The following is a 27,093-nucleotide window of genomic DNA, read 5'->3' on the forward strand; positions in this document are numbered from 1 at the left end:
TGTGTTTGCTGAATGCATTGTTTGTTTATTGCGGAACTGGTGTTACATGTTTGTGGTAAATTCTTTTTCCCCCACCCCTGTAACAGCCCGCAAGGGCTAACAGTATTGGAAATAAATAAATAAATAAAATACTGGCTGTAGCAGTGCACTTAATAAGCATATCTATCTCAAATGCTGCAACAAATGTACAATTCAATTTTCCTTGTTCTACAGGCCATAAGTAGATAGCACTGCATATGCATCTTATATGCCAGCAGACTTGTACTGGTACAAAAATGCATGCATTCATAGGCAAAATCCACACAACTTAATTCAGTCAATCAATAGCACTTTTCCTCAAGGTAAACTGCACTATAAATGGTTGCATGAAGTTCTAATGGCCACAGAACCGAGTGCAACAGTGTGAGGTAAGCGCATATTAAGCAAGGCAAAACAGCATGCAGAAAGGATTTTTATGGGCTCTAAACAGACACAAATCCTTCCATGATGCCTCACAGATACTTAAGGGAGCAGTAAAAATGCAGTTTATTTAATAAATACAAATCTGATGAATATGTTGCCATGACTACGACTAATACAATGGGTTCCTAGTAAATACAACATGTTTACAGAAAACTCACACACATCTTAATTATCAATGCAACAAAAATGAAATTGTTTCAGCTAAAATGGTAATTAAAATGTTCTTAAAAGGGTACAGGGACTGATTAGCTTTTTTTAAGAGCATCATGTATGTAGCACACTTGATTTTCAGATAGAGCTAACATTGCAGAGAAAGAACAGGCCAAGTCCTGGACAGAATTGTACGTTTAAAAGGTAGCAAAGGTGCATTCATAATGCTCTTTTATGAATAAATCTTTCCCATAACCGATGTTTTGGAAGACTTATCTTGCCTAAATAATGGCTGCCAAAACTATAGCACTCTTCACATTAGCCTATAGAACAATTTCTCACAATACACACACACAACTGATTTGTGGTGCTTTCAAAAGTTACTGATTAAAATTACAACTGAACTGAGGCTGGCCTACCACAAAGGACTGTTGTAGGTCCTGGAGCTATGTTTGACCAGCAGGCCCACCATTTCAACTGGAAACACTTGATTTTCACCCTGGAGTACTTGGTTGCCATTTTCTATTGACAACTGGGACTCCCATGCTGAAAGTTGGTCAATGTGATCACAGGAACGGAACTTCCTTCTACGTGCCACCTGAGGAAAAGATGCAGCTGCTTACACAGGGGTTGGTGGGATGAACGGTTTTGGGTATTCTGCACCAGTTAAAACAAAACATCAACAGTGTAAAACAAACTGCACATCAAAATTATTAAACTCTTAAAAGCAAGCAATGCAGTAAACAAGTACTGACACAAAAGTATTGTCTCCCACTTTTTTGCTTCCTTAGGGAGCTGCCTAACCCATAATTATGACGTGGAGCCTCAATTCCATGACTGAGGCTCCATGTGCCTCAAACTGCTGCTTGAGTTGGCGCTCAAGCAGCAGTTTTGTCAGCCATGCTGCTTTGATAGTAGAGTGTGACAGCATATTGGCTCAAGTTGGGTTGTTCCGAGCAGCTTCTGGAATTCAGACAATGCTGATTAGGTGATGCAGGCAGTACACGACTGCTTAAATTATAATGGCTTAATGTCAAGGAAACAGCGCAAATGTGACAGCTCACTATTCAACAAACAAAATGCACCTCGCATTATCCTTGTTCTTGTCACAAAAGAAGGCAGATTTATTCTAATTGTTTTCTCTGTACAGTAAAATTAATCCTCTTTGTAATCCGCTTCCTCTTTGTAACACTGTCTTCAAGCTCACATTCAATGATTCGCATTCGATTCCTCTTGAAGTGAGGAAGAGCACCAGACTTATCTCTTGGCACAAAATTGCGATAATGTGTCAATCCTTTTGCATATAGAGACAACAAAAGGCTCGTCTTGCAGCTTGAGAAAGTGTGGTGCCAGAGAACCCTAGCATTAATTTCCCAATTTCACCTTCATCGGTTGTCAAATGGTCCAGCAGATTTCTTTTCCAACTTAGAAGATAAGCTTCAGCATGCGAAAACAAAGCTGTGTGAAGTGCTATACTACATGGTGCAAGCCCACTACTATAAGCATAAGCTGTTAGTCTTATTACTGAGCCTTCATGAAGAAATAATGCTGGGCAAGTAATATTTATTTCCGACATTAACACTCAGGATTCAGATAAGTAGTGGTGTACTTGCATATTTACCAGTTAGCTGTGTACCATCCTTGTCAGTTATAGTTTTAAAATTGGGACCTAAGTGTCTTGCATATGCATGGAAGCACCGTGAATGCACTACAAGGCCACCGATAGAGTCTCCAAAATTACGGTTTCCTATTTCTAGGTCTTGTTTTCTTAAAGAGGCCTGAAACACTTTTCAAACTAATCATAGTATGACAATCCTCACTATTACATATGTTGTCTCACGAATCTTCTGCTGCAAAAATTTTTTAAATCCTGAATTTTTCAAGCACAAGATAATTTAGACTTTATCGGACCAGTGAGCGGCTTTCTTCCTCCTTTCATTTCCACTAGCATTCTGGAAGCTATGCACGGGAGACAGCAAGGAGGGGCAAGGGGAGCTGGCCTCAACCAAAGGTTGAACACTTTGGCGGTGAGACGGCTTGTGGCAGTTCCTCATGGTAGTCACGCGCAGCAGCGCACGACCATTATGTGTAGACCAGCAGTGCAAAGGTGAAACGGTTTTTGTTGTTTTGAGATTGCAGGCATCTATATTTTTCATTCATTTAACTTAAATGAGCAATAATTGTATTACTGAGAATGTGCTCACAATTACAAAATCAGTCAATAGCTGTTGATGGGTTGGAGGGTTCAGCTGCTTGCGATGACGCTGCATAACACTGCAAAGAAGAGAGCAAGCGATTTTTTCCTGCTTCTGACACGAGATTGTAAATTCTTTGCTGAATACAGTGCAATAATATTTCACTCACATGTTCACAGGAGCCTCGTTAGCAGATCGGCAACATTTTCTTACTACGTTCAAGAAGTGTTTCAGGGCCCCTTAAGATAGAACTCAGCTCGCAATTAAGGTATCCAGCTCTGAGCATGAAACTCTCCTCATGCTCATTCTCAGTGGAATGATGCAGAGTGAGTCAACTTGTAAGGTGAAACTGCTAAAAAATTATCCTTGGCCACTTTACGGAACTATATAAACTTTCACTGTCCTAGCAGTTGTAGAATATCAGTTTTAACATGTACTACCACAAGCAAAAGCCCAGGGAAGACTGATGGTGACTGAAGCATTCTGCTGCGTTATGATGTATGGTCTGTTTTCAAGGCTACACACTTCCCTGGGGTCTTAAAACCACTATTAAGATGAACCACCAGTGGAAAGCAAGCTCATGGAATAAGTTAGTTAAATGTGGTTTAGTGGCGCAAAAGCGGCTAAGGCTATGCTACGCCAAGCACGAGGTGTTTTAGAATACTATTTGAGAGGAGAAAGGCTGTGTTAGTCTATAGTTTGTGTAAAAGGCCAGTGTTGTGTAGGAATTTATGCAGGTGAGGTAATGGGATTATCGAATCATCTCCTAAAATTAAAGCAGGTATGTGTAAAGGTATGTGCATTTGATATAGGTTGTGCAAAAAGTTTCATCTTTGTACTCCAATGTGTGTGCATGTGAGTAATATATGCATGACTGTTAGTTGTTCTTGGCATTTTTCACATGTTGGCATGTCTTCTTTGTAAGTAGATAATTGTGTGTGAGGTGTGTGTGCCCAATGCGTAGTCGGCATAGAACTACTTCAAAGAAGCGCTCCTGGTGGTTGCACGACTTCCACTCACCAAGTACGGATTTAGTGAGATATAGCTTGTTTTCTCTACAATGGTCCCATTCGTGTTATCACTTTGACATAAAGGCCTTCCTAATGGCACGGATACTATCTTTATATGGAAGTGTTGTGTTTATTATGTCTTTGTATGCTGCCATCGATGCACATCTATCGGTTGCTTCGTTACCCGGTATCCCAACATGACTTGGTACCCAGCAGAAGCGGATTGATCTCCCGTATATGTTAAGCGCGACTATGTTTAGTATGTCTCCTAACAGAGGTTCACACTGAGATTTCAGATTTAGAGCCTTCAGTGTACTTAAGGAATCAGTGTATGTGACTGTGTTTTTGTGCTTGCCACTGATAATCTTTTTAACTACAACCCATACAGCATAAACTTCAGCAGTGAAAACAGAGGCATGTTTTGGTAGACGAATACTTCTTTCCCAATTTTCTGTTACGGCCCCTACACCCACATGTTCTTTTGTTTTGGAGCCATCCATGTAGAATTCCATGTGATTGTGATATGTGTCCTGAAGAGCACGGAATTCTTGTATGATGCATTCGTGTGGAGTGTCTTTTTTCTTTAAATGTGTTAATGTCCAGTCGCACAACTGTGTGAAATCGTACCACGGGGCCAACCGTTGTGGTTTCTTGGCAACATGGAGGACTTCGTGGGGAATCTCATAATCCCGACAGTATTGCTCATACCGCAGGACAAGTGGCCTAATCATGTTTGGTTTATGCGTGTAGTGTAAGCGTGAGTTGCATTGCGTGGGGATGTTGTAGCATATGTGTTGCGGTGATGACTGAATTCTGAGTAGGTAAGAGAATGTGAGTAATGCTCTTCGCTGCTGTAATGAGGCTTCATTACACTTAACATATAAACTTTGAATAGGTGACGTTCTGTAGGCACCAGTTGCCAGTTGCAATCCAAGGTTATTTACTGGATCAAGTAGTTGGATGTAGGACTGCCTGGCTGAACCATAAACCACGGAGCCATAGTCTAAAAGGCTACGCACAAGAGACCGGTAAATACGTAAAAGACAGGTACGGTCGGAACCCCAGTGCTTACGAGATAAAACTTTTAGGATATTCAATGCTTTATTTGCCTTAATCTTTAGCGTTTAATGTGGGCTAGGAAGTTCAGTTTTTTATCAAAGATTACTCCCAAGAATTTATATTCTTGTTTTACCGGCAGTGCGACATCATTCAATTTTAGAACCGGGTCTAAGTACAATCCTCGTTTTTGCGAGAATAGCACTGTAACAGTTTTTTGAGTAGAGAAGCGGAAGCCATTTTTCTCAGCCCACTCCATTATTTTGTTGTTATCTGGAGCTGCCTTTCACATGTTTGTAAGTTTAAGGCGCGGCACACTATTTGCAGATCATCGACGTATATGGAGTGCATAACAGAGGGGGGAATGACTTTGTTAACACAGTTCATTTTTACTACAAAGAGTGTTGTGCTTAGTACGCATCCTTGTGGCACACCATTTTCCTGAATGAATACACGTGACAGCGCCGTTCCTAAACGCACCTGGAATGTTCGGTCCGACATGAAATCGGCTAGACATTTCAGCATTCTACCTCGGATTCCTAAATCTGCTAAGTCCCTCAAGATACCAAACCTCCATGTTGTGTCGTACGCCTTTTCAAGATCAAAGTAAACTGTGAGACAATATTGCTTGTGTAGAAAGGCCATACGTATCTCGTCTTCTAGCCGGACTAGGTGGTCTATTGTGGAGCAACCTTTCTTGTATCCACACTGATGGTTATCTAGCAGGTTCTCCGTTTCAAGGACGTATGTCAATCTCATGTTGATGATGGCTTCATAGGACTTTGCAAGACAACTTGTGAGTGCTATGGGTCTATAACTGGTTGCTGTTGTGGGAGGTTTTCCAGCTTTCAAGAAAGGGATTATGATGGCTTTCTTCCACTCTTTGGGCATTCTTCCCATTTCCCAGATTATGTTGAAGAAATGAAGCAAGGTCTCAACTGCTTTAGGGGATAGGTGAGCTAGCATTGCATAGTGTACCCTGTCCAGACCGGGTGCTGTTTTTTTGCCACTAGTAAGTACTCTGTTGATTTCTGGAAGTGTTAAAGTGGCATCATACAGTCTTTCTGAACTTCCTGTGGTCGGAAGCTTTAGTTTTTCTGCTGATTTCTTGTTTTAGAAATGCAGCAGAGTAGTTTTTTGGGCTTGATATATCATGGAAATGTTGCCCTAATATGTCTGCTTGTTCTTCTATATTTGTTTGTGTGCCTGGGGGTGACAGTATGGGGATAGTGTAAGAAGCGTAATCGCCTCTAAACTTGCGAAGCTGATCCCACATTCGTTTGGATGTTATTGAGTTATTTATAGACAAGACATAATTTTTTCAGGACTGTCTTTCGGCTTGTCTGCGTGTGTACCTGGCTTTCGCTTTTGCTTTTTTGAAAGAGAGTAGATTATCTTGTGTTGGGTATCGCCGAAAGATACCCCACGCTTTGTTTTGTAGTTTTTTTGTTTGCGTACATTCTTTCGTCCACCAGGGTTTCAGGTTTTTTCTTAGGACGCCAGACGATTGTGGGATTGTTTCCGCTGCTGCAGCAAGTATACAGGCGGTGATCTTATCATTCATTTCATCTATGGTTAGCTCATCTGATATGTTATCCAGAGTGGCCTTTTGAGTAAAGAGAGGCCAGTCTGCTAGATGGAGTTTCCAACGGGGTGGCCTCAGTGGGATGGTAGGAGAAGGAGATGTTCTTTTAATGATAGCAGGCATATGGTCACTACCATAGGGGTTCTCAATAACATTCCACTGAACATCGCCAAAAAGAGATGGAGAGCACAGTGCCAGATCTAAGCAACTCATAGCTCCTGTGCTTGGGCAGTAGTAAGTCGCCGCACCGGTGTTCAAAAGGCATATGTCATTTGTTAGGATAAAATCTTCAAGCGTTTGACCCCTGTTGTCAGTAGTTTTACTACCCCATAACGTGTTATGTCTTCCCTTCTCTCTAAAATCACCGCCTATTAAAAATGGTTCAGGTAGCTGGTTTAAAATTAACTCTAGGTCTCTTACGGTAAAATGTGAATGCGGCGGAATGTATACTGAACAAATGGTGATGGTTTTGTGAGCTAAAACGGTGACAGCAACGGCTTCTATGTGAGTGTTAATGGGAACTTCTCTGGCTGCTATACCACCTGGCAGAACAATGGCTACACCACCTGACAGCCGGTTTGCCTGAGTACAGTCGCGCCATACAACAGTGAAACCTTTCAAAATGTTTTTGTGTTTTTCGCCTAGGTTTGTTTCCTGTAAGCACAGGGCCACAGGAGAGAAGTTTATTAACATGTCTTTGATGTCACCTAAGTTGTGTAAAAGCCCTCTACAATTCCAGTGGATAATAAAAGCCATCTTAAAATTGAAAGATAAGAAATGACACTACGGAAAAATTAAGAGATGAGGTATAGGTGACATGGATTTAAAAAGGCTAATACAAATGAGCGATAACCTTTAGGTTAATGCTTTCTTATTTTGAGTTGTTATTGGAATTTTGTCCCTATTACGGCGCTCGAGAGAGTGCTTGTCCTTCGGTGTCGATGACACCGGGGTTTCTGTGTCGACCTCCATCGCTCTCTCTGAGGCGCTGGAGGACCGAGAATTAGGCGCCAAGATACGGGCCTTGGGACTTGGGGTTCGTTTGATTTTAGGGCCCTGCGGGACTGGTGTCTGCAGGGCCGTCGAAGAGCGTGGAGCAGTACTGACTGCTTCCACCACGGGGGTGGGAGGAGTCACTGCAGCACCACTGCGCGTGGACTCGGAGGACTCCGGAGGCCTCTGTGATGCTGCCCCCACCTGCGTCACATCGGCACAACTTGTTCGCGGAAGATACGATAGCCGCTTTCTGGCTTCAAAGAATGAAATTTTTTCTTTTACAGTTAGTGCAATGATCTCCTTTTCCTTTTTCCAGCATGGGCAAGACCGCGAGTAGGCTGGATGGTCTCCTTTGCAGTTAACACAAAATGGTGAAGAGGTGCAATTCTCAGATTGGTGATCGTTGGAGCTGCATTTAGCACAAGTTGTTTGTCCTCGGCATGCATGTGAAGCGTGTCCAAACCTTTGGCACTTGAAACATTGTCTGGGGTTCGGGATATATGGCCTCAGATTGACTTTAACATAACCTGCATTGAGTGAAGTAGGCATTACGCTTGTTCCAAAGGTGAGTATAACATGTTTGGTGGGGATTTCTTGGTCGTTTCTGCGGATTACTATTCTTTGTACCTTAGTAACATTTTGTTCCTGGAAACCTTCCAGCAGTTCCTCATCGCTTAAGCCAATAAAGCCTTCTTCAGATATTACTCCCCTGCTTGTATTAAGTGTTCTGTGAGCTGAAACTGTCACTGTCGCGTCGCCAATACTGGTAAGTTCAGAGAGCTTCTCGGCTTGATCTTTATCATTTGGTTCTAGGAGGAGGTCCCCGCTAGACATTTTGGAGGCTTTGTATGTCGGTTCAGTTTTATCTTTCAGGCATTTCGCTACAAGGAATGGAGATAACTTTCTTACTGGCATGTTGGTTTCGCTGTGGATTACATAGTACTTGGGGAAAGATGGAGCATTGCTTCAAAAGGAGAAATGGAATGGTACTTCGGTGCGGCATCTCTTCAGACGTTGATCATAAACAACAGAGGCTTGCGCTGCCATAGGAAAATGTGTATGTTCGGCAACAGCGCCGACTGCCCACCACGGAGCCCAACAAGGGGACGCGGTAAAGCTTGTGTTCAAGCCTGCACGACGCCAGCCGTACGCCATCACTATAACCAAATATGGTGTACCCAAGGTAGGATAGCCACACAAGGTTAACCCTTGCCGCCGTGGAGAAAGGAAGTAAATGGAAGAGAGAAGAAGACAGGAACGATCAAAAAGTGAGAGAAAGACGAAGGTTGGAGCGAGAAAGAGACAGGAAAAGGCAACTACCAATTTCCCCCGGGTGGGTCAGTCCGGGGGCACTGTCTACGTGAAGCCGAGGCCAAAGGGGTGTGTTGCCGCTGCCGAGGGGCCGTAAAGGTCTAAACACCCGGCTTTGGCTCAACCCCCAGGATCCCCTTTTCCCCGGACACGGCTAAGCCGCGCACAGTAAAACGCGGGAGGGTCCAACCCTCGTGTGCTCGGGTATGTGGTGTCGCAACACACCAAACGCCTCCTGACGCAGAGGCCCCTGCGAGGGCTCATGGAATAAGAACACAAATTAAAGGTGGCGTAAATGTGCTAAAAAAACCATGACCTTACGACATGTAACAGCCCTTAAAAGGTTAAATAAAGAGAAGTGAATGTGGTGGAGTGATGGCATGTACTGCTATAAAAGTTATAATAAGCATGCTGAAATATGTGTAAAAGACACCAACACACAGGCAGTGAATATATAGTGTGTGTGTTGTACAAGGCTTGTGAAGGAAGTTGGCATGTTGAGAAAGAAAAACATAATTAAAATTGTTGCGCAAAGCGACGAAGGGACAGGACAGGAAGGAAGGCAAGGAAACAATACACGGCACCTGAGTGTGCTTGGCTGTTGTGTTATGTTTTCTCGCTTAAGTTCTGTCCCTTCATCGCTTTGCACAACAGCTTTAATTATGCCTAACTAACTGGCCCACTCTGGAACTTTCCTTAATTACCTTTAAAAGAAGAGTAAATGTTGTTTGACATGAAGAGAGCGGAGTAAAGTAATTTTGACATTAAAAAAAAATTAAGAAATACTGGCACTGAAGTTCAATGCGGGAAGCTCAAAATACTAAATTGTCAGCATAATTGTTGAATACTGGACTTTTAGAGTGAAGACAGCTAATATGTCCAGATTTCAAAGATGGAGTAAAGTTGCTGTTTTCTTTCTGTGACACTGACACATATAGCACTGCCACAGTATTGCCTTTTGTGGCTAAATATTTGCAGATGGCACCGATCTCAAAGCCTGTGCGGGGCATAAAACAAGCTTGCACAAATAACCAAGTTCGAATGTTGTATGATAGCGCAGTCACTGTCCTGTGCCAAAGTGCACGCTACCACAGGAACATGAGTGGCGAAGCAAACAAATTGCTGTTTTAAAGTGCTCAAGCGCTTATTTGGCTGCGCTCTAATCATTCTGCCGAAATTTTTATGCAAGGTTTAATGTGTTGAAATAATGAAACCATTGAACCTTCTATTAGCAGGTCTGTGTGCATTGGATACCTAGGTCCTGACTACTACAGACTTTTGTCAAAAATGTTCCAGGACAGTGCTTGCAAAAAGTCATTAACTCAAGTTACAAACTAACGACCCAAAGTCTTGTCAAAGTAGTCCAGTTGGCTATGCACAGGTGGCACTGTTTCAGGAAGTCATGGAAGTAAATAACTAGAGATAGCTTCATCCAGCGTGTTCTTCAGCACATCAGCCACCGTAATTTGGATTGCTGCCGTATGTCTTCATGATGCTTATTCACTTTCAGTGACAATTCCACGAAGAGAAACAAAAAGAAAGCACATGGTGACAGGGCATGTGAATATGGGAGATGTCATATGGGAGGAATGTGGTGTTTGTATAGGCACTACTGCTGGACTGAGACATCAGTGTGACTCCTCACATTGTTGTGCAACAAGCACTGTCCAGATGACACATCAGGACGGCGCTGCCAAATAGCTTGGCACAAACATTTGAAAAGCACATCAATGTAGAAGTTTTGCTTTATCGTTTGCAACAAGCCTCATGATGCAGCAAGCCTCTAGCAACAAAAAATGTGATCAACCCTGTCTTTGTTTTCGGTGGTCGTTGCTTCACATGTTTAGAGGAAGGTGAACCGTGACCTTGCCATTCGACACATTGTCACTTCATCTGACGATCATATATTGGTAGCACCAACTTTTATCTCTGGCAGTAATGCTTAAAGTACCACTTTTACCACTTAAACCACTTTTTATTGAAATCAAGAAATGCATTTAGAGTTAAAATAGACTACTTCAGGAATACTTTGCCGCAGAAAGCACTTCAATGCGTTCAACAGAAGCAGAGTAATTGGCAATAAAACATGCCTGTCGTGGCGCCTCCGCTCATTTTTCAATGACTTGCACTGCAAAGGCTACGGCAGAGCGGGGCATGCCCACTACACTTCCCCTACTGAATGTCACCATGGCGTGCAGTTCAAATGTGATTTTGGGTGTTCATGTAGACGCCAATACTTCCAATTTCGGCACCTACAACGTGCCAAACACGGTTGTTCTCAGCGGGCCACAGTGCACTCAGCCAGCAGACTAGTCATGGCACCATGCGGTATCCATGCTACGTAGCAGACCAGACGTACATGCAACTATAGCGCGTGTGTGCAGCGTTTGCTTTGTGCACAACAGGGCTTGAGTGCACACGCACGCTCATGTGCTCCAGTCTGGCCATGCTACATGTAGTGTGGACTGATTTTGTCCTGCACCAGCTTGACCGATGGATAGTAGTCACATCCAACTTGTGCACTTACGCATTTTGAAGTGCTATCAACAGCTCAATATGAAGTGAAGTCTGCCTAGGCATCTAAACAAGAGTGGCCAGGAGTCAGCGCATGATGGCAAGCGTGCGTGTGATCTGATGTCAAGTTTCATGTGGTTCTAGGCTAGTTGAGCATTCAAAACTAGTCAAAATTAGTGAGACCCAATGGATACAACACCGATAAGCAGGGTGGCCAAAGCTTAGGTCCGATGTGGGCGGCCGTGGCCGAGCATAAGCAGGCGACAGTCGGCGTCTCCGAGAAGTACATAATTGGTAGTATCCAGATTCAAAAGCAGGTTTTCGCTTACTTCAGCCTGTTTATTAAACTGCGTCAATAAGTATATGCAGTAAGAGTATGAAGAAGCTCACTGATCCAAACAGCCTTCTTGATTAATGTCCGCTATTAGCCAATAGCAGCTACGTGTGCGAATCGGCTATATTATGAAATAATGTGTCCAGACAAGAGTGAGGAGCAGGCTTATGTTGAAAAGAGAGTATTTGAGAAAACAGTGACTTTGTGCTCCACTTTGCAAGCTTAATGTACCGCACACGACTGCAAAATTTGGCTGAGATGTTCATAGCAGCGTATGCTATCTGCGGACTGTTAGTAAGTTCATTCGGGTTTGAAGGCACAAGATCAACTAAGGCCGTGGTGCACCAGCCACAAGATATTAAGAAATCAAATGTTAAGGCAGCGAAAGCTGCATTACCTTATAGTGTGTGTAAAACACCAGTTTCATCTAAAAAGTTTAAGTCACTGAAAGGCACTAGCGAATCATCTCCCAATATTGAGGAGGGGTGTAAAGGTATATGCAAGTTATACAGCTTAGGACAACAGAAAGCTGAGCTAGTTGGTAAGGATTCATCATGCAAAAGAGGGGTAAGGCGTGCAGACACGGACACAAGAGAAGTGGACAACACGGAGTTTGTCTTGTCCACTTCTCATGTGTCCGTGTCTTCATGCCTTACCCCTTTTTTGCATTATGAAGTTATACAGATTCTGCAAAAGTTTATGTCTCTGTGTTTCAATGTGTGGATATGTCATAACAATGTGCATTACTGTAAGTGGTTCATGGCACTTCTCACAAGTTGGTGGGTTTTATTTTTGATGCACATCTATTTGCTGTTTCATTCTCTGGTATCCCAACGTGGCTTGGAACCCAACACAATCATATGGTTCTTCCATATTTGTTATAAACCACTATGTTTAAGCTATCACCCGAGGAAGAGTTCACACACAGAGTTAAAATTAAAAGCTCTGAGTGCACTCATTGAATCGGTATAAATGACAGCATTCTTCTGCTTGTCGGTGACAATTTTTTTAACTGCCGTCCATACTGCATAAACTTTGGCGGTAAAGACTGATGAAAAATGATGTATCCGAATACTGTTTTCCCAATTTTTCATTATGGTTCTCACACCCACATATTCTTGTGTTTTGGAACAATCTGTGTAAAATTGTATGTGATTTTCATATTTGTCTTGGATAGCGCGAAACTCTTACATTATGTGTTCTTGTGGAGTGCCTTTTTTCATTGGCCGTTTGCGTTTCGTCCGTTGATTTGCCGCTTCCCGAGTTGGGCTGTCTGACACGCATCTTTTTAGCAGTCCTTCTATGACTGAAACCTGCACTGACTCCGGAAACCCTGCTGCTGACAACCTTCCTGACTGATCCATAAGACTCGTATAAATCTTATGCTGGCAAGATTTCTAACTTGTGCTTTGCAAATGCATTAAAAAAATCTTGCCACCATAAGATCTTATGGATCAGTCGGGAAGGTAGTCAGCAGAAGGGTTTCCGGAGTCAGTGTAGGTTTTCGTAGTGGAAGGGCTGCTAAAAAGATGCGTGTCAGACAGCACAACTCGGGAAGTGGCAAATTAATGGACGGAACGCAGAGGGAAGGTAGGGGTAGTGCCCTATCTGCATACAACGGCACATAGGCTTTAAAAAAATGGCTAGCCATGTGGACACAAAAGTGGTCCTTTCAGCGCCAGAAAAACTTGCGAAAATATGTCAGTTAACGGACCCGTACTGTAAGCCAGCTGTCAGATGCTCTACGAATCATCCTAAAGCACCAGTGGGGTGCATATAAGCTGTTGTTTACGAGCTTCCGCTGTCCTGTGGGAAAAAATACATTGGACAGACAGGAAGGTGTCTTAATGACCGGTTACGAGAACATAGTCTAAACGTGAGAAATAAGCAATATGGTCATCTGTGAACTCACTGTTAGGAATGCGGCTGTGCGCCAGTGTATGGGTCCTGCCGTGTTCTTGCGAAGCACAAAGATAAAGATGTGCGAGAGATTATTGAGGCTCAGGCTATCTGTCGGAATAGTGATATGTGTGTTACTGCCCCTTCGGTCAACATGTTAGTTAAGGAGATGGCTGTTTTGAATGGTTAAAAATTTGGATGATGTGGCGCCACTGTGCATGGGTTAAATAGGTGGTTGTTTCTTTAAAACTGTTGAAGCTAGTGCATTGTGGTGTCGTCTCCCTTCTGTCCTTGTTTGCTGGCGCCAAATATGCTTTCAACATATAAACTTTGGAAAGGCGATATTCTGCAGGCACCGCTTGCCAGTCGTAGGCCGAGATTATGAATTGGATCAAGCCGTTTAATGTAGAATTGCCTAGCTGCACCATAAACTACACTATCGTAGTGAAGAATGCAACATACAAGGGACTGGTATACAGGGTGTTCTTTTTTTTTTAGCTGCACCAAATTTTTTTAAAGATTGCCTATGGCAGATAGCACAATTCTAACCCTTGATCTAAATTACTTGATGAGGCACCCATTACTTCTGTGAGAAATCAAAATGTTCAATCGATCAGTTAAAGTAATTACACTAATTAACTTTTTAAATTAATTATTTACACCATATATTTCAATCTACGAACTATAGCCGCTGAGTTCACACGGCGTATTCAGTTGGAATGAAACATCTGGATTTCCGAGATAGTGATATTCAAAGTGTCCGTCGAAATGCATTGGTGTCCCAGTTACTAATGTGCTTCAATGCACAAAATAGCAGTTTCTTAAAGAAGTAACTTGAACGAAATGCATTTCACACTGTGAAAATTAATATTTCGGAAGTGGTGCTGTCCAGAGAATTCCAAGTGGATACGCCGAGCGAACTCAGCAGCTATAATTTGTAGATTTAAATATGTGGCCTAAAATAACTAATTTAAAAGTTAATTAGCATACATATGTTAATTATTAGATTGAACATTTCGCTTTCTCATAGAAGTAATGGCCACCTCACCGAGTAATTTAGATCAAGTGTTAGAATTGTGCTCTCTACCATAGACAATCTTTAAAACATTTGGTGCAAGTCGTTTGACCAAGTCGTGCAATTTGATCAAGCCATTTAATGTGGAATTGCCTAGCTGCTCCCATAAACTGCACTACCGTAGTTGAGACTGCTACGTACAAGGGACCAGTACATACGTAGCAGGCATGCTTGGTCGAATGCCCAGTGCTTGTGCAATAACACTTTGAGAATATTTTGCGTTTTATTTGCCTTAATTATTGTTGTGTTAATGAGGACCAGGAAGTTCAGTTTTGTGTCAAAGGTTAGGCCTAAAAATGTGTAGTCTTGTTTGACCGGCAGTGTTGCACCATCTGTTAATGTTCCGAGACTGTTAATGTTTAACAGTCTCGGAAGAGAACAGCAATTTACAATAGGTAGCGAGGCACTGGAAGTGGTAAGGGAATATATCTACTTAGGGCAGGTAGTGACGGCGGATCCGGATCATGAGACGGAAATAATCAGAAGAATAAGAATGGGCTGAGGTGTGTTTGGCAGGCATTCTCAGATCATGAACAGCAGGTTGCCATTATCCCTCAAGAGAAAAGTGTATAATGGCTGTTTTACCAGTACTCACCTACGGGGCAGAAACCTGGAGGCTTACGAAAAGGGTTCTACTTAAATTGTGGACGACGCAACGAGCTATGGAAAGAAGAATTATGGGTGTAACGTTAAGGGATAAGAAAAGAGCAGATTGGGTGAGGGAACAAACGCGAGTGAATGGCATCTTAGTTGAAATCAAGAAAAATAAATGGGCATGGGCAGGACATGTAATGAGGAGGGAAGGTAACCGATGGTCATTAAGGGTTAGGGAGTGGATTCCAAGGGAAGGGAAGCGTAGCAGGGGGCGGCAGAAAGTTAGGTGGGCGGATGAGATTAAGAAGTTTGCAGGGATGACATGGCCACAATTAGTACATGACAGGGGTTGTTGGAGAAGTATGGGAGAGGCCTTTGCCCTGCAGTAGGCTTAACCAGGCTGATGATGATGATGATGATGTTGCACCATCTGATGTCAGAACTGTATTGCAGTGCAATCCTCGATTCTGCAAAAACAGAACTGTAACAGTTTTGTGGGTGGAAAAGCGGAAACCATTTTTGTCAGCCCATTGTGCGAGATTACTTATTATTTGTAGTCATCTTTCATAGGCGGATAGATTTGAGGAGTGGCAAGCCACTTGAAAATTGTCAACATAGATTGAGTGCATAACAGAGGATGGAATGATTTTATTAACAGAGCTTATTTTTACTATGAGAAGTGTCGTGCCGAGATTGCAACCTTGTGGAACGCCACTTTATCGTGTAAATGTGCACAGAAGTATTGTGCCAAGACGTACCTGAAATGTTTTATTTGACATGAAATCAGATAGACAGTTTAGCATTCTGCCATGAATTCCCAAGTCAGCCAGGTCCCTAAAAATTCCATTAGCCGCATGGTATAATACGCTTTTTCTAAATTGAAAACAGCGAGACAGTATTGTTTGTGTAGAAACGCATCACATATTTCATGTTTTAGTCAGACAAGATAGTCAGTGCTGGAGCAGCCATTTTTTGTATCCGCACTGGTGCTTGTCTATTAGGCATCTTGATTCAAGGATGAATGTACGGGAGTCTTATGTCTGTAATACTCCCATATGATTTGGCTAGACAGCTTGTTAGTGCAATGGGTCTGTAGCTTCATGGGAATGTTAAGGGTTTACCAGATTCTAGAAAAAGCACTACTACTGTGTTTTTCCCATCTGTAGGCAGTACCCCAGATTCCCATATCTTGTTGAAAAATTGAAGGAGTGCCTCTACCTATGCTTGAGATAGTTGTGCCAACATTGTGTAGTGGACATGGTCAAGACCAGTTGCCGTGCTTTTACCAGCCGAAAGACAGAGAGAGAAATAAACTTTATTGTGAGACCAGGCTTCTTGAGCCCAAAGGTGGGTGGCCTCCTCAGTCCACGTAGCTATGGCTCGCCGCCGCCGCCCGAGCCCTGTTCACCAACTGCAGCTGGCTGTCAGGGTCTTGCGTCACCAGCAGAGCCTCCCACTGGTCTTCCGATTCTTCTTCTGAATCCGCCTCTTTCTGCATGTTATCGCCTGGTGGTGATAATGGTGGTGCTTCTCGATTATTCCTGCACCCCATCACCATATGGTGCAAGGTGTTAGGCGTGTCCGGCGGGCAGAACTTGCAGTCTCACCCGTAGGTGCCCGGATACATGGTGTGCAGCAGTGTTCCGTGTGGGTAGGTTCCAGCCTGTAGTCTTCTCCAGGTTACCGCTTGGTCCCTACTCATCGTCTTATGCGCGGGCGGGTAGCGACGCCTCTGCTTCCTGTAGTGCGCCAAGATATCCGAGTACTTCTTGGATATCCGTTCGTCATCCTCGTCACAGTCGTTGGTGTTCTCTGCGTGTCGGAGATGGCTCAGTGTGCATGATCTCGAGCCGCGGCGTGCGCCGCCTGGTTCCCCGCGAGAAACTCGTGTCCCAGCGTCCGGAGGATTTGTGCTGCTTCTATCTCGGTGTTGTTCAAGACCTGAAGTGCTGCCTTTCCAATCCTTACATTCATATACCTTCTGCATGCTTCTTGCGAGTCCGTCACCACGGTAATCATGGTCTTCTTGCACGTTGCAATGACCAGGGCTATGCCCAGCGCTTCCGCTGTGCTCGCGTCCTTGGCACGTATGGATGTGGCTGTAAGTTGTTCGCCCTTCTCGTCGACCACGCTGATTGCAAATCGGTCGTTTGTTCTGTACGCAGCTGCACCCGTATATCTCACATTTTCTTCTTTACTGTTGGTGTGTTCGAGTATGCGCTTGAGCGTCTGTATTCTCGCCTGTCTCCTTTCCTTGTCATACTTGGGATGCATGTTTCTGGGAATGGTACTTATGTGTAGCTTGTCTCTGATCTCGTGTGGGATACGCTGAGGTAGGTGCCTTTCATCCTCGACTTGGTAGCCAAGATCTTGGAGCAGGGCTCTTCCCGTCTTTGTCAGTTTTAGTCTCTCCAGTTGGTTGACGTTGTGGGCCTCCACGAGCTCTTCCCCTGTGTTGCGGACTCCCATTTTGAGTAATTTCGCTGTGGACGTGGAGGGGGACAGGCCCAAGGAAATTTTGTAGGATTTTCTGATGAGGGCGTTTACTTTGTCTCATTGACTGTTTTTCATGTCAATGCATGGGGTCCCGTACGTGACGATGCTTGTGAGCAGCGCTTGTATCATTTCGTGCAGTCTTCTTCCTTGAGTCCGTGACTTTTGCTCGTCACTCTTTTGATAAGGTGGGTTATTTGTTGCACTGTTATCTGAATTTTTTCCAACTCTGCTCCCCCAGCCCTGTCCTTTTGAATCAGGAGTTCCAGGATGTGAAGCATCATAACCTGCGGAATCATGATGCCTCCCACCTTTACTACCGGGTCTGGTATCTGCTGCGGTTGTCAGCCTCTTGTACGCTTTCTTAGCACCAAGAGCTCCTACTTTTCAGGTGCGCACGTCAGTCCACATGCTTCTAGGTGCTTTTCCATAGTGTTAACCGCCTCTTGCAGAGCGTCTTGCTGTTTACCTGTCGACCCTCCCGTAGTCCAGATGGTGAGGTCGTCAGCATATATTGCATGACCAATCCCTTCTATTTATTTTAGTTGCTTGGGTAGCGAGCTCATCGCCAGATTGAATAGCATCGGTGAAATGAACGGACAGCCACAGTGGGGATAGGCAACTTACGCTCTGAGAAATTTGACATATCGCGAAAGGGAACGCCACAAGGCTCCGTCATTTTACCAGCCGAAAGAACTCTGTTTAATTCCTGCACTGTAAGAGTGTCATTATAGAGTTCCTTTGAAGCACCGGTAGTGGGCAGTCTCTGTTTCTCAGCCGACTCTTTGTATCTTAAAAAATGTATTTTGGTAATTTGCTCAGCTTGAGATGCTGTAAAAGTGTTCACCTAACAAGTTGGCCTGGTCTTCTAGTGTTGTCTGTGAGCCTGGACTTGCAAGTAGTGGTATTGTGTATGATCTGTACTCTCCTTTAAATCACCTGGTCCCACATTTGTTTAGATGTGACCGAACTATCAATAGAAGATATGTATTTTTGCCATGATGATTTCTCCGCCTGCCGCCAAATAAATTGTGCTTTGGCTTTGGCCTGTTTGAAGCCTAGGATGTTGCTATAGGTCGGGTACCTTCCATAGGATTCCCCAGGCTTTATTTTGTTGTTTTTTAGCCTCAGTGCATTTGTTTGTCCACCAGGGATTTAGACTTTTGCACATAATACCTGATGACTGAGGTAACGCTTTTTCTGTGGCTGATATTATAACCTCACTGAACTTTTTGTTGAGTTCGTGAACATTGGGTTTTGGAGAAAGACAACTTGAAGTTTCGCATTTTCCATAAGAACTGGCCAGTCAGGGAGTTACAATTTCCACTGGCATGGCTTAATGCATAAGGTTGGTAGTGATGATAAGAGTTTTACCATTTTGGGTTAGTGATCATTATGATGTGTCAAGGGCTTCCAATTTAAGATCACTACAAATAGAAGGTGAGCAATAAGCTAAATCTAAACAACTAAAAGTATGTGAAGTCGGTGACAAATATGTTGACGCACCTGAGTTTAAAAGGCAGATATCATTTGACAAAATAAAATCTTCAATGAGCTGCCCTCTTGGGTCAGTTTTGTCACTGTTACAAAAAATATGATAAGCATTAAAATTTTCTACCAGAACAAAAGGCTCCAGTAATTGATCTGTAAAATTTTCTAGGTATTTCATAGTAAAATGGGTATTGGGTGGAAAGTACAGTGAACAAATGATGATGGCCTTGTAAGACAGAACGGTTACTCCTACAGCCTTGAAAGATGTATTTAACTGGAGATTTCTTGTAGGAGTGCCGCCCTGTACGACTATTGCGGCTCCTCCCGACAAACAGCTAGAGCACTCACGGTCCCTTTGGACAACAGTAAAACCCTCAAGAATTTGACTGCTCTTGGGCCCTAGGTTTGTTTCTTGAAGACAGAAGGCCACTGGTGAGAATTTATTGATGATGTCCTTAATGCCACCTAGATTATAGATCAGGCCTCTGCAATTCCAATGGATGAAGAAAGCCATTGTAAAGCAATTAAAACTTAACTTACGTGCGTGTGAACTATAAACTGACGGGCGATATGCAATGATAGGATCACTACTCTAATCAAGGGCGGTAACCGTTCAAGTTACCTGTCCCTTTTTCAGCGCAGTTACTTTCTCCTTCTTGGTGCACTCCAGATAGCGCGTATTTTATGGCGTTGATGACGTTGGCGATTTCAGGTCGATCTCCATCGCCTTCTCCAAGGTGCTGGATGATTGAGAGCCAGGGGCCAAGACCAGTGTCTCGAGCCTTGGCATTCAGTTTAGCCTTGGGGCCTGTGGAACAACTATCTGCAGGGTCTTCTTGGATGGTGGTGGAGCAGAACTGGCTGCTGCCACCACGGGGATGGATGGAACTGCTATGGGACTACTGACTATGAGTTCTGTGGACTCCTGAGACCGATGTGGTGCTGCCCCCTGCCGCGCCGCATTGGCATAGCGTATTTGAGGTAAAAGTGAAAGCCTCTTCCTCGCTTCGAGAAATGAAATCCTCTCTTTTACTCTCATGGCAATCACCTCTTCCTCCTTCTTCCAAATGGAATATGGTGGTGCATACGCTGATGATCCCCTTTGCAGTTTACACAGCGTGGGGGTGCGTTACAGTTTTTGGATGGATGGTTGCTGGCACTGCACTTCGCGCATGTTTCTTAGCCTCTATGTGATTGATGCATGGCCAAACAATGGGCCGCCTTAGGTTTGGTATGTATGGTTCGACATTAATTTTTAGATAGGCTGCGTCGAGAGAGGTTGGGGAGAATGCTAGTTCCAAAAGTAAGAATCACGTGTTTGGTAGGGAGTTCATTGTTTCTTAAGATTGTTATCCTTTGAACTTTGATCACATCTTATTCTTGGAACCCTTCGAGGAGTTCCTCGTCACTCAAGTCGAGATCTTACTCTGAGATAACATCCCTGCAGGTGTTTAGAGAGTGATGGGGAGGAATCGCGACTTTGACTTCACCCGGCAAGATTGGACAGATCTTGTACTTGTTCTTTGTTTCTCAATTCGCTTAGGAGGCCTCCGTTGGTAATTTTCTAGGCTTTTTATTCTTTACCAATTTTTTTTTTATGAGGCATTTCACCACCAAGAAAGGGGATAGTTTACGCATACTTGCTGTTCCTTCACTATGTGAGATGTAGTATCCTGGGAAGGTGTCTAGGTTGGCTCGGAGGGTAAATTGAAAAGCTGAATTGGTGCGACCTCTTTTCAGAATCTGGAAGTCGAAGGAACGCTTCTGCCACAAAATGGTTTCAAAATTCGCCGGAAGTGGAAGCCACCCACCACCGAGCCCAACAAAGTGAACTACAGGTTCTGAGAAACCTGCAGATGCCAGCTATGCCCCAGCACTATAACATAATTAATGTATACGTATAGCCAAGACTAGATTTAGTATTACACACGGTTAAGAGGAAGCATTAGCTTGGGGCTCCTGTCTCAATACATGAAAAAGGAGAAATCGAAACCGCTGCAGTGAGTTTGATGCAATTTGTTGCATCTAAAAGAAAAATTCCCAAACCTAGTGACTGTAGGAAGCAGAATTCTGAAGCAATATTATCCTCGCTATAAGTTTTGCAGACTACCCAAAACTCGGACCCGTGTGACACTCTACTAAAAAGATGGAACTAAACACCACTACTAAACTCTGTATAGTGTGAACAATAGGTGTATACTCATAGGCTGTTATGTCTTGCCTCATATACACTTTGCCATAGACAATCCATTTAGCTAGTCATTAGAGGGTCCAGCTGCCAAAGCAGCCTAGGTACAGTGAGTCTATCACTGAAATTAACTCTTTTAACATTATATTTAAAAAGAACTAAGTGATATTAAGCTTGCTACTCCTAGACTCACCATACATTAGCTTGCACAGATGCAGCTTGGCAAATTTTTTTCCCTTTGCACCAAACCAGCTGAAGTTCCCTGCGGCATTCCAGCTCAGGAGGGACTGTAGTATGCATGTTGTTCTTTGTTTATCTGAGTGATCTCCTTGGACAACCATGTGCTTCTTCTGTTAAAAAGAAACAAGGAAAAATATAGCTACAAGGATAAATTAGGATTCAGTTAACATTCTAAGTTTCACGACGGGAATGAATTCTTAGAAATCGAGAAGTGCTAACTGATTTCCAGATTCAGACATAGTCTTTAAAATTTTCACAAATGGTTGAAGTGTGTCAAATTCTACAGTATGTCATCAATCAGATTTAGTGCCATAAAAAAAATCATAACATTATGAAAAGGTGACGTTGGTACCAATTTCACAACACTGTTACAAGACAGGCAACTTTACATTAAGACTAAGGAGTAGAGCCCTAATTAAAACATGTTTACAACCATAAAATTGGCAGAGTTACAAAAATAGACTAAGGAAAGCAATTTCCATCTGATGTCGAGCTTCTCTGTTCGTCTCAAGTCTTTTCTTATAATCCAGCATGCCTGTCACATTAAATAAAGAAGGCAAATCTGGGAGGTCACGAAAGAGCAAAGGAGCACTGTCTGAATCGCTGAGCAGTTGATTAAAATACTGTGAATAGGTCTGCTCAATACCATTCAGTATGTGCAAGACCTTTTCCATGAAGCCTGTGAGAAAACCAATGGCATTAGGAACATGTGAATGTTTACTTTGGCACTATTTGCAAGGTGAAAAACTACTTGATGTAGCACGCTTGGGAAAAAAAAGTGATGAGCATAATTCAACATACTATTAGCCTTAATTTAAACTCGAACAGCGTAACCACGTGGCCTCTTTACAGTTTTTATCACCTAGCACTGCCCTTGTGAAACAGTGTGAGTGAGGATTCACAATTCGTCCAATGCTGCAGTCGTGTTGCTCGAATGATAGGGTTATAGTCTTATATAAAGAAGGAAGAAGCGATAACCTGTGCCACGGACTAATCCTCCATAGTTTCCCATATACCTATTCACAAATTTTGTTTACATTATTTTATCATTCTTTTTTCTTGTTGTTATATTGAACTGCTCGATTCTTGGCCCATCCCCCAGAGTGGGTAGGTTGTTGTTGCCTCAAGACATGGCTTGTATCCACATATTGGCCACATGGGGTTGATTGAAAAATGCATCTAACAATATACCAAAAGGGGTCAAAGGCATACATCCAAAACGAAGGATTAGGCCCCAAAATGCTAATCGCAATTTCTAGAGGGCCTATACAAAAATTTAGGATAAAATGAAAATAAAGTAAACATCCCACAATCGGTACCCTAGCAACGAAACCTTCCTGACGCTTCAATCAACTTGTGTATAGAAGTAATCATTGACCCATGGCTTGTGCCTAATTGACAGGCACCAAAGGACACAATGTTTGGTATAGTAAGCACTAACTCCAGCTTACTAGTTGGAAATAAAAGTAAGATTCTGTGGAGGGAGGAGAAGTAGTAGCAAGAAAGAAAGAAATGGTCCATAGTTTCTGGCTCATTGCAAAAAGAGCAGAAGTTAGTTATGGATAAACCAGATGTGTGAAGGTAAAAGCCTTAGGTGGGGAACTCTACAACAGAAACTTGTTAAGGCCACCTCGCATTGTCGTGAAAGGCATTTGCTCGTGTTCCACTGGAAATTTAGATGTCGAAAATCATAAAGTAGGGATGAATCATTACAATTTAGAAATAAAAGTTGTTTTAAACTAACTCCTGCTATAAAAGCGAAATCAGTAATAATATTTAAGGCTGGGCCATTTAGCAATGACAATGCATGCAAACCAGCTGATTCATTTGTAAAGATACCACTATGACCGGCAATCCACACAAAGAGGACTTCAGACAAATTGTCTGGAGTAAGCATAAAAAATATACTCAGAAGGTGTGACTGATTATTAGAAGTTAAATGTTTATAAACTGATAACGCATCGGTAACAACTATTACTTTAGAATTCTGTGGACCCAATATTTTCGTGGCTAGAATAATGGCAAAAATTCTGCAAGAAGTCTTGGGGTATAATCAGCGAGACGAAGAGCAAATGACCAGTTAAGCTGTTTTGAAAAGATGCCAATGCCGGCCTTCTCTAAATGTTGTGTTGCATCCATAGAAATAACCAGGTGAAATGGAAATCAACTAAGATGATCTTGAAGGAGACCTTCAAGTATGCACGCTGGAAGAAGTTTTGCATGTTTTGGAAAAATGTCATCAAAAATCAGTTTCACTTTTAACACATTAGTTTTGGAGAAATCAGGCACGGTAGCCAAACATGAAGCTTTGATCACAGTGTCTGAACAAAAACTTGTGGTTGTCGATAACGCCACCCACATGTTCTGAAAAATGAATCAGGAGAATTGATGAAAATGGATTAGGAACAGGAGAGGGGTGCATCGTATAGCTTTAGAAAAGTCAGGACAGTAAGTTGCTTAAATCTGGACTCAAGCAGAGTTCCAACCTCCAGATGAAGCACAAGATTAACCACAAAATGTGACAGCCTAAGACAAAGACGCAGCGCTTGCCTTTCTATTAGTATGAAAGGTCTTAGCTTGTATGTTGCACATCCTGAAGAAAGAACACAGCTGAAGTCGAAAATGGGGTGGACGTAAAGCTTATAAATCATCAGCAACGTAGACCTATGCATACCCATCTTTTTATTACTGAAACGGCGCAATAATCACATTGCAAATTATACTTTACTAGCATTTGTTTCAATTTTCTGCTGCCAGTTTAGCATACCATCATATGTTATCCCTAAGTACTTCAGAGCCGTGACTTGTGGTATCGTCTCATTTTGATAATGAAGAGAAATGAAAATGGGATTTGACAATGGAAACACAAGGAAGGGGCATTTCTTGACATTAAGGGGAAAAAAAAGAGTCCATCCAGCAAGGACTCAAGCACCGACAAATAAGATTGCAAAGTTTGGTGCAATGCATTGATATTCCGTGATGCAGAGAAAAATTGCAATAGCATCAGCATAGAGATAAAGTTGCACATCCTGATAAACTGGGAGAGACTATAACAAAATATTATACAAAAACAGAGAAAGAACTGATCCCTGTGGTATGCCTCTCGTCTGTTTATATGTACCCGATGTAACCCCATCCTTGAAACAAAAGAATTGTCTATATAAAGGAACTCTTCTATCCAGACCACTATATAGTTATGTATATAGTTATTGCCACATTTCTTTTAAACAGAGCTACTATGTGTCACTAAGAGGCTCTACATCTACATCTACATCCCCCATTGTGGGCAGGAGCCACATGCTTGACAGGAAACGATGACGACTCAGGGCTGGCAGTGTCACTCCATCGTGGTGATGTGGAGAAAATACAGCGCACCGGCAGCAACTTAGAAAAGCTTTTCTTACGTGCTGCTTGGCTCTGGCATAAGGGCATAGGGCAAGCCAGAGCTGGGTGAAGCAGTTGTGCAGATGCAATGTGCTCTGCTGCTTGTGTTTCAATTTATACTAATACAGAGCACAAGTGAAAGGAAGGTGTTGTGTTGTGCTGTCCTCTAGTGTCATATGTAGCCCTCGCTACCATTGTTATCTGCAATGTCCGCATGATGGGGCCGCGACCTCCATGTCTGTGCATTTGTATGAATTCCCAAGGCCAATCAGGTGCAATCACGCCCCCTGTGTACCGCCCATCAAGTGTGATAACGCCACATGTGTAACAGCCAATGGGATGGTGCAATTTGTCCTTGAAATGCTATATATAAGTCGAATAAATGTCACGTTAGCCCTCCCACCTGGAAGAAGCGTTTCCGCCAACCTCACTGCGTCGTTCTCCCAGATGCTAGGCCCCTATGTCGGCCGGCTTCGGGTGCGACGCTACAGAACGTATTGTTAACTTACGCGAGCTTAAGCGATGGAGCTCACCCAAAACTTGCTGCTTATTATTTACACTAGAGCATTCAACAGAAAACATGTGAATGCTTCTCCTATACTTCTTGCCTGTGTACTCATTGTTCAGATTCTCAACAGCCAGTAAATTGACTTGTGCCATGTTGTGACCTTGAGAGTGTACCACTGGACTGACACCACGAATGTGGAGGAATTAAAAATGCAAGGATAACTTATTTTCACATTCGCTTTCCATGGCGCGCACTTCCCGCCAAGCACAAGCCCTAAAGAGTATTTAAATAAATATGCTGATCCCACACACTGTGGGAATCGATGTAAGCGAAGCTTTCCGTGCGGGATCCTTTGATTGACGATAATTAGCGGTGATGTTTACAGTTAAGCTTAATTTCTTCAACGTTTCGCCTAACACAAGAGTGGTCAGTTGATGTTAAATGTTACCCTGCGGGCACAAGTGCTGTTTGTCTGTGTAGTACACAGAACACGCAGGAAGAGGTGTTTGCATGAGGCGTTGTTGTGCGCCATATTTCATAACCTCTGAGAGGATTGAGCATAGTCATTGCCTCACATGGCACATCGCATTGTGGCAGCAGTATTAAACTTGAATTAGATTATGGGGCTGTACATACGTGCCAAAACCACAATCTGATTATAAGGCACGCCGTAATGCCGGAATCGGGATTAATTTTAACACCGTGATGCTCTTTAACGTGTCCCAAAATCTAAGTGCACGTGCGTTTTCTGTTTCGCCCCCGTCGAAAGGCGGCTGCCGCGGTCGGGATCAAATCCGGCGGCTTGCACGGAAGTGTTGATTTGACGGTCGACCGGTTCCGTAGTGTCGCCTGGACCCTGCGGTGCGCTTTAATTAACGCGGCTCTGCTTCTCCACGTCCTTCGTAGTTTGTCCACTTGACATGTTTTCATTGTGTTTAATTTTCAGAAATAGCAGCAACGTGCTGTTCCGTACCTTGAACTGAAGCTTATCCAGTTTTCCCGCAACCGCCGTCGTATAGTAGTGGGGTTTGCTTGCCTTCTCACGTCATACCCCACCACACCCCTTGTATGGGAATTGCCTCTTCTCCTCCCTCCTCCCTACAGTTTATCTACGTCCCCTCTGGACTCGCACGTTAGTAGAAAGGGAAGCGCTGCAGTTTCTGCAATGCTTCTGAGGGGAGTCACGGATAATTACAGCTTTCAAGAGACTAATGTGGCGACGGCCAGGGAGCTCCAGAGGGCATCGTGCACATTCGACGCGGTGGGGTGAAAATGAGTTGCTAGCGTCGCCTTTCCCTCTCTAACTCACCCCTGCCATGTATACATACGATCTGAACCACCCCTCCCCCCACCGACATGGTGTGCTTGACAGCAGCAGTGGGAAAGTCGAAGGAAGAGGCAAAGAAAGCCTCGCTTTAAAAAAGGCCCATCACATGTATGCCAGCAGGCCAGATTGATAAAAAATAGTTGACAAACGACAACAATTACCTTCGATTGAAACGCAGACCGGCTACGCTCGCCCAACTCTGAAAACACTCCATTGAACACTCTTTGAGATAGCGCGCGAAACCAAGCGACCACGGCGGAAGATGTTGCGGAACCATGGAA

General features: G+C 43.3%; 1 long non-coding RNA gene across 1 annotated transcript; it reads right to left on the reverse strand.

The window, feature by feature from the left end:
• Positions 1-27,093, reverse strand: LOC126547760 (uncharacterized). Its single transcript, XR_007602774.2, has 3 exons — positions 26,974-27,093; positions 21,547-21,703; positions 1-1,269 (listed from the first exon to the last, which is right to left on the reverse strand). It is a non-coding gene; the product is annotated as an uncharacterized lncRNA (long non-coding RNA).

Source organism: Dermacentor andersoni, chromosome 1, assembly GCF_023375885.2.
Source record: "Dermacentor andersoni chromosome 1, qqDerAnde1_hic_scaffold, whole genome shotgun sequence".
In the NCBI taxonomy this organism is placed as follows: domain Eukaryota; kingdom Metazoa; phylum Arthropoda; class Arachnida; order Ixodida; family Ixodidae; genus Dermacentor; species Dermacentor andersoni.